Source organism: Psammomys obesus, unplaced genomic scaffold (genome assembly GCF_907164565.1).
Source record: "Psammomys obesus unplaced genomic scaffold, mPsaObe1.curated_primary_1811, whole genome shotgun sequence".
NCBI lineage: Eukaryota > Metazoa > Chordata > Mammalia > Rodentia > Muridae > Psammomys > Psammomys obesus.
The window spans coordinates 9,029,908-9,047,206 of record NW_026585580.1 but is presented as its reverse complement, the minus strand read 5'-3'; positions in this window follow the sequence as shown (position 1 = coordinate 9,047,206).

Genomic DNA, 17,299 nt, shown 5'->3' with positions numbered 1-17,299 from the left:
AAGCATAGCAATGGATCATTAATAGTGTCAGGAGTTGTCTCTTTACTGTGGGGTGGGTCTCAAGTGGGGCCAGTCATTGGTTTGGCCGTTCCCTCAATCTCTGCCCCATATTTACCCGTACACTTCTTGTTGACAGGACAAGTTTTGGGTGGAAGGATTTTTGGATGGGTTTGCGTTCACCACCTCCTTCCACTGGCAGTCCCACCTGGCTCCAAGAGGTGGTAACTTCAGGCTTCTTAACCCCTCCTGCTAGGCGTCTCAGCTAGGGTCACGCCCATAGACTCCTAGGAGCCTTCCTTGTCCCAGAGATTCCCCCAACCACTGATTTCTGCTCCCTCTTTCTCTCCCCCGCCACCCTGGCTCTTCCCATGCCTGATCCCCACCGCAGTTACCCTCCCCACCCCCTCTCCCATCCACTTTTCTCCCTCTGTCTACTTCCTATCTCTATTTTATTTCCTCTTCTTAGTAAGATTCAAGCATCCTCCCTTGGGCCCTCCTTGGCTGCTTTGGCTCTGTAGATTGTAGTATGTTTATGCCACGGTCCGGCCCAGTCGGGCTCCCGTCGACCGCAGGAGAACAAGGCTGTTTCGGTGAAGAATTGACAGACAGAGACACCTTGATGGTTTTGACTCTGCTGAAATTTTACTGAAGTCAAGCTACTATTTTTATAGTGATCTCACAAGGAAGCATCTTAAAATTGGCATGCTTTCCAGAACATTCAGACTTTTACCAAGGATACAAAGTTTATGTTTTAACATAGGGCAGTGCCCACAAGAAATCTTTGCCTAGAAACTTTTTGATTAGAGCAAACAAAGAAAAAGAAACATCAAATGCAGTTTCATTATTGCTAACCAGTGAAGAGGAAAGTCAGGAGCTAAGTCAGATGCCTTCCAAAGTCTAAACACACCTTTGTCAACCATCCTCCCTTATGTCCTGCTAAAAATTTATGATCTTCCCTGGGAACAAGACGCTGAAGGGAGGGGTAAACTCGTGCTAGCTGTACTTCTCATGTTACTTTTTTTCTTAAGAAGGAGCCTATTATTTTTTCACTATTCTTATAACGCCTATTAATACTAAATCTAATTCATTACTTTTCTTAAACTTATTCCTTTTACATATTATTTTTATTAAAGCCTTTAATAATCTACTACTAATAATTTTTTTTTATAAAATTAGTTGTGCTGTTTCAGGAGTCACAGAGAAAGATCAAAGAACTCATTATTCCAGCCCCAGAGCCACAACTGAAAAAGCATAGAAATCTCAGAACACGTCTCTTTTCCAAGTGGGATGAGTCTGCCAGGGACCTTCCAGGGGGCGAATCTCTGAAGAAAGTGTATCCCCCGCCCTGTAGCTTATGCTACCATGGCGACACTGGCGTGGGTGTAGCATGTTTATCCTGTATTATATGACTAATATCCAATTATAAGTGAGTATATACTGTGTGTGTCTTTCTGGATCTGCATCACCTCGCTCAGGATGAGCTTTTCTAGTTTCATCCATTTGTTAGTTTATTTATTTATTATTTAATATGTATGAATACTGTGTCTACATGAATACCTACAGGTCGAAGAGAGCATTGGATGCCATTATACATAGCTAGGAGGCACCATGTAGTTGCTGGAAATTCAACACAGAACCAGCCCTCTTAACTGCTGAGCCATCTGTCTAGCTCCCACACCCACAGACATAGATTTTAAGGAGAGCTGGGAGGAATATGTGGGAGGGTTTGGAAGGACGAAAGTGAAGGAAAAAAATGAAATAATTACAATCTCAAGAAAAGACTATTACTGCTGTAGAGAGCGGTTGTGGGTACCCCACCAGAGAGGAGTTCTCGGATGTGGGTTTAGGCCAACAGAAAGATTTTATTAGCTACATGGCAATGACACTGGGTGTTAGGGATCCCAGTGTAGCACAGAGCCTTTCTCAGGGCAAGCTTTTAAGCACAAAAAACATATCCTGGGTTGACACACTTCAGTTAACAAGAACAGTTAGCCAGAAGCAGAACTACAAACGCCAAAAAAGCAACATTAGTATATTTAAAGACTTTCCCAAACTATGGACTTTTATGGTTTAGGTTCTTGTTTTCATTTTGGCAGGTGGTGCTGTCTACCTGATGAATCTTATGGCCTGAACGGTACTTCCATAACAGAGTCAGTTATGCTAAGGTTTCCAGCACCCATGGCTGGTGGCTCACACCCACCTGTCTGACCAGGTAAAGGGGATCCCCTGTCCTACCCTCCACTTTTCTCCACTGTCCTTCGTGGGCACCCACACACTGTTACACATGTACATCGCATTACATAAATTAAATCTCAAGCAAAAACTCTTTGAATAGCAATAGTCAGCTCTTGATCAAAGACACCAAAACAACAAGTACCATTACTGTTTAGAGTAGCACACATTTTGTGTGGGTCAGTGTCCTTGGAAAAGAAAGAAAAGTGCTGTCTGGGACATTGCTATGAGTTTGATTTTCCCCAAAGAAGTGTCATCTGTCCTTTCCTTTACTCTTTCCACTACCCACAGGACAAAGTAGGTCTTTAATTGAGCAGGTTTATTAAGCATTTTATCTCATTTTAAACATTTTTAACTCTGGACACGTGTTTCCTGCCACCTTAGGTAAGTTTGCTGTCACATCCACTAGATCTATTTCAAAACCCTAGGCACACTTTTTCCTTTACATTTAAATTTCTAATCTGAGCTAAAACTATTGTGATCTTTTCAAGGGAAGGACTTATACCTAGGCTGCCATTTAATGGCTTGATGTTCTGGGGGCAGATACTAAACTCTAATGTTTTAAAGGCTGTTCAGGTTCATTGCTCCTCTCTCTCCATCTCCTCTTGGACGTGCACTCCGTATCCCTTCGCTCTCGTCTACTCCAAAACACCCATCTTAGAGTTTCATCTTGATAAGTGAGAAGAAACATTTGCGCATGTTTTCCCGGATTGCCCCAAAGTTGAGGTCCTGAGTAACTGACACATTTTGTTGTGGTAAAAGCTAAAAGTGTTCTAAGTGTGTTTGCACACAAACACATAATTTACTAGGGCACCAAGGGTGAGAAAATAAGAAAGCAGGTAAAAGTGATTGCCCCCAAAGCCTGGGGATCGGAGTTTAACCTTGGGAATAAAAATAAAGGTGGAAAGAGAGAACTAACTCTGATCTATACATACCCCCCCACACACACACAGAGGGACAGAGACAGAATTTTTAAAAATCCACTAGTTCTAATAAACTTAAGTTTTCCTTTTTTTTTCTTTTTTAAATTGACTAAATACAACCAATACACCACCAATGACTGTTTAATGGAAAATGTCAGAATTTATGTAGATTGTGATGCAAAGTTTAAAATTATTTAGGGCAAAAGTAAAAATAATAGGTGAATGATATAAAGAAAAGGGATGGAGAAAAAGGAAAAAGGCTAAAAGAAAGAAAAAGAAAATAAGAAAGTGGCAAGATAAAAATGTTTGTCTCTTTTTAAAGTTTAAGAAGCTTTTTTTGTTGTTGTTGTTTGTTTAATATGTAGGCAGTGTGCTGGCTAGTTTTTATGTCAATTTGACACAAGCTGGAGCGCTTTTGGAAGATCGAGCCTTAATTGAGAAAATAACCTCTCAAGATCAGGCTATAGGCAAGCCTGTGATGGTATTTTCTTAGTTCGTGATTTTTGTGGGAGGACTCAGCTCATTGTAGTAATCCCTGTGCTGGTTGGTGGCCCTGAGTTCTGTTAAAAAAAAAAAAAAAAGCTGAGGAAGCAATCCATAAAGAGCAAGCCAGTAAGCAGCTCTCCTACATGGCTTCTGTATCAGCTCCTGCCTCTAGGTTCCTGCCCTGTTTGATTTTCTGCCCTGTCTGCCTTGCCTGATGAACTAAGGAATGAAAGTGTATGCAAAATAAACCTTTTTTCTCCCAGGTTTGTTTATGGTCATGGTGTTTCATCACAGCAATAAAACCCTAGAACAGATACTGCATCTCCTCTATTTCCACCCACTCTCCCTTCAGCTCCTTCCAGATTAATAATCTTTTGTTATTTCTTGTTGTTACACTCATATGTGTATATATAGAATTATACAGTAGAAGTGCAATGAACAATGAGTTTGCACTGAGTTCATGAGACCCAGCGTGACAGCTGTAGAAGGAAGGCCCAGTGGAGGTTACTAAGCCTGGGAGCACAAAAGGCTGAGGATACACTGGAAAACCAATGCTATCTTTCCTTCCCATTTTTTTTTTTTTTGAACACCAACAAAACCCAGAAAAAGATTTGAAGCTTAAGAGGAATCTCAGATCCACTCTACATCTCATGAAAGTGGAAGGTCTCTTTTTTCCCACAATCGTCAGCATTTCTTCATTTTACGTGGAGTAAACTCTTAGTCAATTTTCACAATTTAGGCTCAGTCTGTAAGAGAATCCTCATTATAATTAATCAGTCTATCTGCATATCTAGCTTATGTGAGTTCTCATCTTGCTGCTTGAGGTTTTATTTCTGACTACTGCAACAATTAGATTTTTGTCTCATTTTCACAGGTTGTCTCTCTCTTTCCTGACTGACCTGGAACTCACAGGGATGTGCCTGTTTCTGTCTTCCAAGTTGTTGGGATTAGAGCCATGCACACTATGCCCTCCTAGCCTTTTAACACTCCATCTCAGGCGTGCTCTTTGTTTTTGACATCGAGGTTCTGCTGATGTTGTATCCAGAGAGTCATTCAGAAGTTCGAAGAGTCATGTACACAATAAGACAAGTGATAGAAAGGTAATGTCCCATGGCTATTAGGAGAACAGGTGAGGGGTTACTTATAAGAGCATGAGGAAGCAAAGGCAGTTATGTGACCAAAAAGCCCACTCTAGCAAACGCTGTGTTGCTGAGCTTCCTTGTCCAACTTGTAAGCAGCTCCGGTGAAGAGCCTTGCTTTTTCATTTCTTGATGTTAGCCATTCTGACCTGGGGAGATGTGTGGTGGGTTAAATAGGAATGTTTCCCATAGGCTTATATATTTGAATGCTTAGGCTTTAGGGAGTGGCACTACTTGACATGGATTAGATATGGCCTGGTTGGAGGAAGTGTGTCCCTGGGGGGTGGGGTTTGCGGCTTCAGAAACCCAAGCCAACTCCAAAACCTCTCTTTCTCACTCATGCTCTCTCTCTCTCTCTCTCTCTCTCTGTCTGTCTGTCTGTCTCTTCCTGCTGTCTGTGGATCTAGATGTAGAACTCTTTTCTACTTTTCCAGCACCATGTCTGCCTATGTGCCACTATGCTCACATGATGGCAATGGACTAATCCTTTAAAACTATAAGCCAGCCCCAAAGGAATAGTTTCCTTTGTAAGAGTTGCCATGGTCATAGTGTCTTTTCACAGCAATAGAACACGGACTAAGACAAGATGGAATCTCAAAACAGTTTTAACTTGTATTTCTTTGATGAAACTTTAAAATTTACAATTTTAAACTATCAGCATGTTGCAACAGTTTCAAAGGTGATATCATATCACATGTCCCACAAGGCTGAAATAAAGTAGTTACAAAACCAGAAAAGCATGGTGGCATCAAAAGACAAACAAGTAATTGAGTTCCAGCAGACCTAGTTTGGATTCCTAATATCAAAACCTACATTATGGATGAGGGGTGTGGTGCAGTGGTAGAGCACATGGCTAATGCAGGAAGCTCTTCCCTTCAAGGTCAGCCTGGGTTATATACCAAGAACCTTTCTAAAAATGAAAGGAAGAGAATGATTTACATCTTCACTAGGTCTCTGTATGCTACATTTAATTTTAAAGACCTCAAAGTGAATGATAATGAGACCTCATCCAAGCAGTAACTTAGAAGGATCTGCTGGACCTGCGGATTTTCTCCTGAAGATCCCATGAGCCTTTCAGTCCATTTAAGGTTCTTTTACAATCCAATAGTTCAGTTTTACACATTAAGAGTTGTTGGAAGACCCTGCTATTAAGGTTACAGTACAATGCAGACCACTTTCTGAGCAGGAGTCCACATCCCAGAAGCTGCCCTGATGTGTAAATCAGCAGAGCATTGTAAGGGCCAGAAAGAGCAACTGGTAGCTCTTATCGGCATTGCCACAACAACCATGCTGTCAGCAGTAATCACACATCTAATTTTTCTCTTCCATATTTTATTTTACTCTTAGAGTATTGCTTTTTCAAAATTAAACCAGTGGAATTTTTTTTTTGAGATAATTACACCATTTCCTTCTCTTTTTTGCCTCGAAACCCTTCCTTATAGCCCTCCTCATCTTCTTTTAAACTTTTGCCTCTTTTTCATTAATTGTTGTTATACACATATATGTATGCGCATGCATATCTGTTTTAACACTCCACCTCATGGGCAAACTTTATCTTTGACACCAAAGTTCTGCTGACGTTGTGACCACACAGTCACTAAAAAGTTCAAAAAGTCATGCCTATACAAGTGATAATGCTCCATGGCCAATAGGAGAATAGGCGGGGGGTTACTTGAGTCAGTATTAAGGCCAGCTGAGAGCTGTTGGTTACTGCCAGGGCATGTGTACCACTATTTTCCTCTCAGGGTTATTGTGCCATGCTCTGAATCGTTGGAGTTCATAGGCACCGAAGCTGGGTAGGACTGTTGATAGCTTCCCTTTTTTGGAAGCTTGCATGGTGCCTTCTGTTACTATGTAAGCTAGTCCTTGAAGGTTACTGGGAATTGAACCTAGGACCTCTGGAAGAGCAGAGAGTGCTCTTAACCACTAGGTCATCTCTCCAATCCCTGCAGTGGGATTTTGAATTTAACTGAAAACTCATGCATGTAGGCATGATTCAGAAACATTTCCTCTTTAAGCTGATTTTCCATTTTTATATTTTCAAGGAGTTAATTAGAAAGCCAGCTGAGCAAGCGGACTTCACAGTGTAAGGGGGGAGTGAGAGTTCCGATGCCCATTTGAGTGGGAGCAGTTAGAGGCTACAAATAGGACTTGTCACGGCCCCGAGTCAGTCAGTAATATCTATCATCTTGAAATTAGCTGCCAAGTGTTTCCTCTGTTACTCACTGAGATACACTCTGGAAAAGCTCATGTTTCCTAGTAACTCACATGGTGTCACTCTTGCGGTGAGTCATCTTTGAAGAGCTCACTCGTTGACACAGGTTGGTTTAAGAAGAATTTGGCAAACTGCTTCTCTTGGATAACTGATCTACTGGGTCCTGACTACCAGTTTCTATTCTGGCCAGTGCAAAGGGTTATTTTATAAAGGATGTAATAATAAAAGTGTTACTGGAATTAAAAGAGGCCTACGACCATTCTATGATCTTGATATTATAAACAGGACCCCTCCCCTCCCCCACCCCCCAGACATTTCCCATTTGTGCCACCTGTTGCCTGGCACCAGGCTGGTGTGATCTGCTGAAAATCCAAAGAAGAAGGAACTAATCAGTGGCATGGAGACAGCTGGACTGTGGCACTGTAGCACCAGATTCACCGAATCATAGATTCTGAAACAAGAAAAATCTTTGAGGAGGAAGGCATCCCATCAGATCACGGGGAACGAGGCAGTTCAGTGCAACAGAGGCAGATGCTCTTTGCGCAACTGCTCCAGGAACCGAGGCAAAGCTTCAAGGGCCTGTGGCTTCCATTGAAAGGACCCAGCTTGATTTTTCTTTCCTGTCAGGTCTGTCCGTGATCTCTGTCATCCTTATTTCTGATGATGTCTTGGGTAAATCCCCTCACTCTTTGATCATTTTCAGGTCTCAGTGAAATGTTTTTCACTTTAAAAATCTCGTTCAGTCTGCACCGAATTCCCCATCTTCTGCTTTATTCTGACTTGAGTCTATGTTTGATGTGAGTTTGAAAAGTGGTAGGAAAAAGTGGTAGCCTCTTCGCACTTTCTTATTTATGCTGCTCCTCGCTCTTCTTGGCTGCTTCGGGCTTTTCTAGGAACGAATGCTGCGAGGATCAGCGATAAGAAAAGTAGGGCATGCCTTCCTTGTCTACAGCTGCTTGGTCTAGCTGCTGGTGGCTCCTCCCGCAGTCACACTGTTGCTATTTAGATGCCCTTTAGTCTCCCTCTGGCACCTCCAAAAGAGAGTTACTGTGACAAGACTCACACCTCTTTGAACTTGTGAGACATGGCCTTCTCCTCGAGACAGTTGGCCTTTTTTGGTTAACTGCTGCTCTCAGTCATTGCCATGGGGTTTCTGCTGTGTGTGTCAGGGCACTCTTGAGCTCCTGCCCTGACACCAGGAAAAACTTCAGTCAGATTCTTGCCTGGAGGATACTTTACATGTGGATCAGGTGCTCTTGAGGCTTCGCTCTACAAAGCTCAGATCTGGTTCTGACATAGTCTTCCCCTCTACCCTGCTTCAGTGAGGATTGCAGGAAACTCTCCGCGGGGAAGGAATCGGAGTCTTCCCTCTGTTTTCTGTGAGTATTTTTAGCATTCTTTTCATTTCTTATCTTTATCCTGATCCTTCTTCATTGTCCACAATACTCTTTCAAAAGTTAATTTTCTTTAAAAGTTCCAGTTCTTACCACACAGCCTTTTCTTACACGCAGGCTGGAGATGCAAGATGGGACCAGCCAGTCCTGTACCCATCTCCTCTGGCTTTGTCCCGGAGAGTCTTCTGAGCATCTGCATGATTTCACAGCGCGATGCTCCTTTGTCCTTTTGGGTGACATTCTGCCAATGGATTTTCCCCATCAATTTGTTTAACCGTTCATTCATTGAAGGACACTGGGATTGTTTCCAGTTCGGAGCTTTAAAAATAAATCTGTTATGACCATTTACAGACTTTTTTTGTGTGTGAGCATAAATTTGAATTTTAAAACTATAAATACTTTAGTATAAATGGTGGGTTCTTTTTTTTTTTTTTTTTAAGAAACTTCCTGTGATAATGAGTTTTTAGTCTAGAATCACCTAGGAAGAAAGTCTCATGGATGGATTGTCTAGATTGGGTTTTCTTGCAGGCAGGTTTGTGTGGGAAAGGTTGTCTTACTAATTCACATAGGAAAAACCTGCCCACTGTGGGCGGCGCCAATACCTAGCAGGTGATGTACAAATGTAGAGAACAAGACGAGCACACGAGTACTCAAAAGCACTCATGCATCCATTCTCTCTGTTCTTGAGTGTGGTTGTGATGTGAACAGTTGTTTTAAGATCCACTTGCCTCAGATTTCCGCAAATGATGAACCATAACCTGCAACTGTGAGAGAAAAAAAAAAAACCCTCCTCCTGCATTTTGTTAAGGATATATTATCACACCATAGAAATGAAATGAAGATACTACCAACATTACTTTCCAGAGTGAATGTACCAAAGTACACTCTATACAGATGGCACAGACTATGCAGTCTATACAGACCATATCGTGTCACAAACATAACTTCTCCAAGTCCTTGACACATGTGGCATCAACATGTTTGTTTTGGTCATTAGTTAGCTATGTCATGCTATCTAATTATACACAAGCTAAATTTTAGACTTGTGAGTTTACATGAGTCAAGTTAATCTCAGCTTTGAGGCATCATGTGACACTTAGAAAATGAGAAAAGTCCAATTTAAAATCTTGTTTCATGTTCATTTGGATACGCTCTGACTTAATATAGCCAAAGATTTCCCAGGAAGGCATTATTGTATTAGTCAAATGTAGTTTAGATTTGTTAGATGTAAGAGCAGCTTGCATCTATCCTGTCTATTCTTACTTGGCCTGTATCTATGGGGTAGATCTGCCAGAATGGTGGTGTGTCTGTCGGAAATCTATTTGCCGATGAGACTTAGACATTTTCTTGGAGACTGACAACTCATCTCAAAGAAAGAATCAGGCATACAAGATTTCCTACTAATAGAAAAACCCTCGATGTTTACAGCAGTAAGATCAGACAGGTTTTGTGGCCAGTTGGACTGGTTTTCAAATTTTATGTCAAATTTGTTTCTCAAGTTGAGCACGGAAAAGTAGAGGAGGCTGTGATTAAAGATAAAAATGTCATTTTTACAGAATTTGGCTTTGGGTTTAAAGAAGAGCCAACAGACTCTAGAACTTGGCTCTAGAAGCCAAGCATAATGTAAAAAAGAGAAGTCTTACTTCTTCAGAGAAAGGATTGAGCTCTGACCAGTGCCATCTCCAGCAGTGAGGAGTGAGGGGCCCAATCGGAGGACTTTCTGAAGCTATGGAATATCACACTGTGAGGGAGAAACTTGGTGGAAGGAGCCTGTTGTTTGAGGTTGTAGTCCTCCCAGTCCAGACAGCCATTCTGAGCAGGGCTCCCTCTCCCCAGCAGGGCCTCCTGCTCTCTGCCTGCCTTCATCTAGAGAGCATATATAGACATAGATGACCCTAGCTTTGACATAGCTCTCTGCTAGCTCTCCCCTACCTGTGCCTATAGGATAATTAGGTGTTGTGTTTCCATTCATATGACAGGAGCATGCTGTTTAATACAAATTAAACATCCTTGACCTTCGTAGTTCCAACCATCCTTGGAGCCTCCCACCCACTCCCCAAGTGGTATATAGCCTTTGTTCTCTGGAATTAAAGTTGAACTAGCTCCCTGAAGCGGTTCCCGGAGTGTTTGATCCTGGTATGTGCTCACCAGCCCTTCCAATCTTGTGTCCCTCCTGACTTTGTGGGGTGTTGGGAGACAGCTCCCTAGGCAGGAAGAGAGCCACAGAAGTGTGAGAGAAGCAGTCTGAAAATATTTGTAGGAGGCTGAGGATATGGCTCCCTGGGCATAGACATATGGTCTGCCAGCGTGAGAACCTGAGATTGAATCCTCAGCACCCAAGTGAAGAGTCAGGCGTGGTGTGTATACTGGTTCTCTGCCCATCATAGGCAGGCAGAGACAGCAGGGGCTGAGAACTGGCTGGCCAGCAAAACTCGCCCGAATGGCAAGCTTCTAGTTCACTGAGAGACCCTGTCTCAGGACAATAATGTGGGAAGGGATGGAGGGAGGCAACCAACATCTTGTGGCCTCCACATCCATCTCCACACAGAAGTGTGTGTACCCTCATGCTCATGCACATACAACACACTCATATACACGTATTTTGTAAGCATTGGGAAGAAGCATCTTTTGTACATAAATCAGAATTTCCCTGTTTAAGATTTTGTAGGTATTGAAGTACTCCAAAATAGCACACAACATAGAACAAAATGTGAAAATGCACAGATATAGAAATTGATATATTTTGGCAATTCCCCTCCCCTTGTTCCTTTTCTCACTGCCGTCTTCTTACTTTTCTTTCTTCTTTTGGGGGGGGGGGCTGAGGGAAGGACAATGCCAAGTTTCAAATTGGGATCTTGTCCACGCTAAGCAAGCACTCTGCCACTAAGGTATATCTTAGTCCTCTTTTCTCTTTCATTGTAATATTTTTTGCATTTGCATAATCTCCATTTAAGCATTTTAGGTTCAAGTACACTTTAAATTTGGAGTGTTAGTTTTTTTTTTTTTTTTTTGTTCTGGTAACCAAACTTAGGGCCAACTTCATCACTGTGGTGAATCCCCAAATGCTTTAATTTTTAATTCACCTAATAAACTAAATCATTGTTTTAAATGTTAGTACAGCATTTTTTTGTTTGTTTGTTTTCAAAACAGGCTCTCAGGTATCCTAGACCAACCTTGAAATCTGCTATGTAGTTGAGAATGACTCCGAGGTCCCAACGCTTTTGGTCTCCCCTTCCCAATGCTGGATCTACAGACCCATGTTCTGAGCTTGGTTTATTTAAGTGTTTATTTTCTTTCAGTTCTGAGGCTTGAACATAGGCTTGATGCATCGTAAGTGTTCTATCACTGACTATTTTCCCTGTCTCCATTGCAGTTTTAGAGGAGAGAAAGGACCAGTGTCCATCTGTCTTAAATGTGTATACTGGGCAGGCAGGCCACAGACTGACTCATTTATAGCAACTGTACAAGATGCTATTGTACATTTCCTTATCATTGTCATTCCTCCAGTCCTCAGTGACTTCTGAGGCATCTGTAGTGCCTGCTCCTTGAAACTCTGGGCCAAACAATCATGTTCTCCCTCAGAGTGCTCTATTACGTTGCTCAGCTTTCTTCTAGGTCTTAGGGCACTGAACACACACTTGACAGAAGGGCTTCTTCAAAATAAATAAAGCAACAGATAGCACAACGGGCCTCACCTTATTAGAAAAACTGAAAAGGTTTGGATGACATGATGGTTTGAATAGGAATGGCCCCTATAGACTCACATTTTGAATGCTTGGCTCATAGGGAGTGGCACCTTAGGAGGTGTGACCTTGTTGGATTAGGTGTGGCCTTGCTGAAGGAAGTGTGTCACCGTGGAGGTGGGCGTTGAGGTCTCATATGCTCAAGCTATGCCCACTGTGGCACACAGTCTCCTTCTGCGAAATACAGATCAAGATGTAGAACTCTTGGCTCCTTCTCCAGCACAGGATGGAGAGACATGCCTATACACTGCCCTGCTTCCCACCATGATGATAATGGAATAAACCTCTGAACTGTAAGCTAGCCTTGATTAAGTATTTTCCTTTCTAAAAATTTCTATGGTCATGGTGTCTCTTCACAGCAATGGAAACCCTAACTAAAACAGATGAATTATCCTAAGACACCTTCTGCAGTAAATACATGATCTGACAAGAGAAAAAGAATACTCAGATGACAAAAAAAAAAAAAAAAAAAAAAAAAAAAAGGTTTTCTTAAAAAGGAAATAAAACCTGAATGAATAAGTAGAATGAAAAAGTCATGTTTGGGCTAGACAGATGGCTTGGTGCTTAAGATTGCTTCCTCCCTTTCTAGAGAACCAGGGTTAGTTCCTAATACTCATATTGAGAAACTGGGTGGCTCATAGCTGCCTGTAATACCATCTCCAGGGGGATCCCACACTTCAAGACTTTGTGGGTGCTGATCCCTCCCTCCATATACACATAAGTAAAAATAACAAAAAATAACATCAATGAAAGAGCCTCAGTAAAAAAGGATAGAAGTAAGTCACCACTCTTCTTTCTATCCATCTTACACATGTGGAAGCCCCAAGTGTGTGAAATCCTGAGTGGATGCCAACTGATGATCTGGCCATGTCAAGGAACAAACCTCAGAGCCATGGGAAATTGCCGAAGCTCCCTCCCACCCCTGTGAGGCGCAGAGGGATGGCAAAGCTTTCTGGTCCAAGTGCGATTGTCGATAGTGTGTACAGAAAATACCTACCATAGATGTGTCATCCTGGATATTTACTGTCTGAGGGCTGTTTGTTCCCTTCCATAGACTTCTTGTAGTAGCTACGGCGAAGAGATACGGATACGACCAAGAGGTTCATAAAGGAAGGCATTTACAGACTTAGTTCATGAACATCATGGATGGGAGCATGGCAAGAGGTAGGCTGGCTTCACTTTAGGAGCAGTAGCTGAGAATTCGTATCTGATCCACAGGATGGAGAGAAAGGGAGAGAGAGAGACATACAGAGAGAGACATAGAGACAGAGAGAGGCAGAGAGAGAGAGACAGACAGAGAGACAGAGAGACAGAGAGAGACAGAGAGACACACAGAGACAGAGAGTGCCAGAGAGACAGAGAGAGAGACAGAGAGACAGGGAGACACAGAGAGAGACAGAGAGAGAACATCTTCTAACAGGCCATCCCTACCTCAACAAAGCCACACATCCTAATCCTTCCCGAACATGTCCATTAACTGGGGACCAAGCCTTCAAACATACTAGACTACGGGGTGCAATTCTCACTCAAACCACCACCCTGCTCCAACTGAGCTTACTTAATCTCCCTTCTCGATTCTGTTGTTTACCGTAGCCCCTGCCTCCATGCTCAGCCGTATACAATAAGCACGTGCACACTCATGGAAACTCATGTGCTCACATGGGCACACTCACACAAACTCGTACACATACCCTCGCAGTCGCACACAGAACATTTAGGTCTATTGAATATGTGTGGAGTTTCCAGTTTGTGTAAGAATTCTATTTAAATTAGGACTCTTTCACAGTGACTGCATTTTACTTTACCAGCAGCAACCTATGAGGATTCTAATTCCTTCACATCCTTTCTATTATTTATTTTGTGCTTTTAAAAACAGAATTCTCTGTAACCTAGAACCTCTGCTCAGATGTAGCCTGTGGTAGCTCAGTAACCAATTGGTTTCCCATAGTGAGGGGAACAAGGACTATTTCTAACAGGAACTCAATGACTGGCTCTTTGGCCTCCCCACCCCCCAAGGGAGGAGCAGTCCTGTTAGGCCACAGAGGAGAGCTTTGCAGCCAGTCCTGAAGATACCTGATAAAACAGGATCAGATGAATGGGGAGGAGGTCCCCCTATCAGTGGACTTGGCAAGGGGCACGGTGGAGATGAGGGAGGGAGGGAGGGAGGGACTGGGAGGGAATGAGGGATCGGGACACGGCTGGGATACAGAGTGAATAAAATGTAACTGATAAGAAAAAAATTTAAAAAAAATTAAAAAAAATTGTGATTAGAAGGCCATCTTACCAGGGGGAGCTGATCAAAGAGCAGGCAATGGAGTTCATGCCAGATGATGCCCCTGCTCCCCTTACTAGGGAATTCACATGGAGGCTGAGCTGCCCATGGGCTACATCTAGGCAGGGGGTCTAGGTTATCTCCATGTGTGGTCCTTGGTAGAGGATCCAGACAGTCCTGATGAGACCTCATAGGCTATGGTTGAGGACCTTCCTTATCAGGGGACTAGGGGAGGGACATAGCGGGGGACAGAGGGAGGGAGGATGGGACTGGGAGGACATGAGGGAAGGGGTTGCTGCCAGGATACAAAGTGAATAAAATTGTAATAAATAATGATAATGATAATAATAATAATAAAATAATAATCAAGAAAAAAAAACAGAATTCTCTTTTCATGTGAATCCTTAGACATGTAGCATGGCCTATTATCTTAGTGACCACTGCTTGGAAGCTTGTTTTTGTTTTCTTTTAGATTTATTTGTTTTATGTATATGAGTGCCCTATCTCTACATAAACTTGCATGCAGGGCATCAGATCATATCATAGACAGTTGTGAGCCACCATGTGGTTGCTGGGGATTGAACTCAGGACCTCTGGAAAAGCAGACAGTGCTCTTAACCACTGAGCCATCTCTTCAGCTCTTGCTTGGAAGTTCTTAATCTAAAATCTAGATATTAAGCATATAGGTTATGGGATTTGAAGGTATTTCCCCTCTTTGATAAATTGTCTTTTTATAAAAATTACATCCTTATATGCACGAGTATGAGTCTAGGTTCAGTCTTGTTTATTTTTTTGTTTGTTTGTTTTGTTTTCACTTTTGATGCAGCATAGATGGGAGGCCACTGCAAAATTGGACAGTCTGGCAACCTGCCCACTTGATGATTAATTTTGACTTAACCTTTGTATATAATATGGAGTAGAAACTTTACACATTGACAACCAAGTAGTACTTATAAAAATCACTGGAATATTACAGTCTTGTCTCTCAATAATTAGATTTTTCGCTTGAAATGCTAGCACCATACGTATGCTACTATAAGATGCAAGCCTATATTTCACCGAATTCCATTTCCAGGTTTATGTACATGCTGGCTAGTTTTATTTCAGCTTGACACAAGATACAGTTGTTTCAGAAGAGAGAACTACAATTGAAAAAACAACAACAACAACAACCTTCTTTCATATTGGCCTGTAGGTAAACCTGTGCTATATTTTCTTGATTTATGATTGATGTAAGAGGTTCCAGATCGCTTGAAATGCTATCCCTGGGCTGCTGATGTGTTCATAAGAAAGCAGGCTGAGCAAACTATGAGGAGCAAGCCAGTAAGCGGCACCCCTCCATGCCCTCTGCATCAGCTCCTGCCTCCAGGATCCTGCCCCACTTGAGTTCTTGCCTGGATTTCCATTAGAGATGGACTGTACTGTGGAACTGAAAGCTGTTCAATTTTAGCACAGCAATAGACGCCCCAACAACCAACAATATACAACCTACAACTTATATTTAGCATATGCACTTTACGATGATAATATTTGAAAATAAATCAAGATATTTGCATATAAATCAGGCCAATCAAACTCATCTTGATTATTTAAAAAAAGAGCTCTTAAATTTGAAACCCATTTAGCTCATGTTGTACATATTTGTGGGAATAAATCAGAGTAGTATCTCTCTGTGTTAAAATGCATCCATTTTATTGTGATAAAAGTTACAAAAATTATCCTAGTTGTTTGAGAATTTTAGCTGACTAAATATTTAGGATGTACAACATGATGATTCGATTTCAGTACCCATGTCGGATGGGAAACAAACCTGCTCTATGCATTACCTCATATAGTCACACTTTATTTTGTGGCCAGACCAACTAGCAATTCTCAACACATAACTTTATCTCTGTCATCTACAACAGAGCCCTTGAACTTGTTCTTCTTGTTTCACTGAAATCTTGTGTCCTTTGACGAAGAATCTCTCCAATCCTTCCGTGTGCCAGCCTCAGGTAATAAACATTCTCTCTGTTCTCTAGTTCTAGGACTTTGAATTTTCAGTGTTCCACATGATAAGTATTTGCCTTCATATCTGCTCTTGTGTCTGGATTATGTCACAAAACACATGCCTTCCAGGGTCATCCATGACGTCACAGAATTTCCTATTTTTTTGAGACTGAACAATGTTATTCCACAGTGTAGGCATACACCTTTCCCCCTATCTTTTTGGTGGACACTTACATCCTTAGATTTAAAAAAAAAAATAGTGTAACCATCTAATAATGTTAAATTTACTTACATTTTTATAAAACAGATCTCCAGACTATTTTAACCTTCCAATCTTTAAATTTTATGCCTACTGAGTAAGTACTTTCCCTTTACCGGAGAGAGGTAGGGATGATGTGTCATACAATTCCATTTTTTAATGTTTTGAGGAGTATCCATAATGTGTACATAATTTTGCATTATTAGCAGCATTAAATAAGGCGTCCAAAGCCTCTGCTCCTTACCAAAATTTGTTTTGTTCTTGACCAATCCTCCCTCCCTCTTTCCTTGTTGATAATATCCACCATGAGAACAAGGCAATATATTCTCTGATTTTGATTTCCTTTTTTTTTTTTTCCTGACCATTGATGATTTTGGTTACCTTTTCCTACATTGCTTGCTGGCCTCTCCTTAAATCTGGCCGACAAGGAGCAGGGAGAATGCTGCCCTCTGGCGTTGGCTGGAGGTCCTACAGGCAGAGAACAGCGAGCTCAAGCAGGGAAGGTCGTCTGCATCCTGCGTGGTCTCTTCATTGCCTTCAACTTCGGACCCGTGAGCATCAGTGAGCTACCTCCAGCTCCCGTCTCTCCTCGGATAAGCAGGCAGGAGCCTCACCCCCAGAGGCACCTGCTGGGGTTCTTGGAGCAA